Here is a 1,705-nt window from a genome sequence, read left to right as displayed (position 1 = left end):
CTATGGACTAACGTCTTTTGTTCCTTTCATTTCTTCATATCTTAGTGACAGGAAAATAAGAGTAAAAGTAGATGATGTATATTCCAATTTTCACTCAATTAACGCCGGCGTGCCACAGGGATCAGTTCTGGTGCCAACCCTATTCCTGGTTCATATTAATGATCTCTTATCTGTCACCCACAATCCCATTCACTCATATGCAGATGACTCAACACTGCATAGTTCATTCACACTCAGACACCCATTGACAAAGTCGAATATCTCTACCTCTCAACTCAGTACAGCCATCTCCATAAATCAAAGATCTATCTACGATCAGTGAATGGGGACAAAACAACCTTGTCTTTATTAATGCTAGTAAAACTAAATATATACAGTTTACTAATAGACAGATATTGCCAGATTCGTACATTACATTCAGTGCTACTAATATTCCCATCTCCAAAAGTATTGAAATTCTTGGCGTCTCACTTAACAATGCCCTCAGCTGGACCTCTCATGTCAGATCACTTGCTAAAACCGCCTCAAAGAAACTTGGGTTATTGTATGGAGTCCGTAATTTCTTCGCTGATGAGCAGTTAGCTATAATTTATAAGAGTCATGTGCGCTTTCAGCTTGATTATTGCTCACCCTTGTGGAATGGTTGTGGAGAGGTTGCATTAAAACAACTAGACAAAATTCAGAACAAAGCTGTTAGAATTATTAACAACCCTGCCCTTACAAATAAATTACCTCCCCTGGAAGTAAGAAGGAATGTTATCTCCCTTGCATTATTTTACAGTTTTTTTTTTGGGGTGAATGCTCAGACGAAGTTGCGTCCATGGTGCCACATCTCTATGCCTTTCCTCGTGCTACACGGGCATCTGGTAGCGCTCATGACTGGAATGTCACTCAGCCATATTGCAGAACTTCTGCCTATCAGAATTCTTTCATTCCCAGACCTGCATCTCTCTGGAACTCGCTTCCCCTGAGTTGTTTCCCTCCAAATTTTAACTCACAACTGTTTAAGTCTAACTGTTACAGATATTTTATGAACAAAGTACACCAGTAATCTGGTGTATGGATTGTTTTTTTTTTATTCACTTGTTTTTCCTTCCTCTGTTCTGTTGTTAAAAAAAAAAAAATCGTACAAGGACAGGAACTGCAACATGTTACCATTTTGAGAATGTTAAGAATGTCAAGGAATTTATATATTTTCAGGTGTATATTATGAATATAACCAGAAAATGAGCAAACAGTATTATCACAAGGATTGCAGGGCTCATAGCATCTAGAAATACACTTTTGATCTGTAGCTGTGATCACAATCGCGCAATAATCCCCAAACGTAATTGCCCATCATCGCCTCGTTCCAACTGCCCTGATATCTGGTTCCATCAGCAGAATGTCCTGGTGGAGCCGTTGGCCATGCTTCTCGCTGACTGCACCCAAATTACTTTTGAAGAAACCAAGGTGGGAATGCAGATAGTGCAATTTTATTGACATTCTTCATTCAAGCAGGTGGAATGCACCGATCAGGTCATTAACGAGCTGTGTGGAATCTGGTCTCCTCTGGTTGTACAGATAACCTTCCACAACCCCTCTGAAAGCATTCCAAGCACACACTTCATCATCGGTCATTTTACTCTGGAGTTTATGACTTGCAAGCATTCATCGGACTTGCGGCCAGGTGAATGTGCCAGCCGTCACCTTTCCCACGCTCAAC

Source organism: Coenobita brevimanus, chromosome 70, assembly GCF_032717465.1.
Source record: "Coenobita brevimanus isolate Jiangsu-jjx chromosome 70, ASM3271746v2, whole genome shotgun sequence".
NCBI classification, from domain to species: domain Eukaryota; kingdom Metazoa; phylum Arthropoda; class Malacostraca; order Decapoda; family Coenobitidae; genus Coenobita; species Coenobita brevimanus.
Note: the sequence above shows the minus strand (reverse complement) of the source record.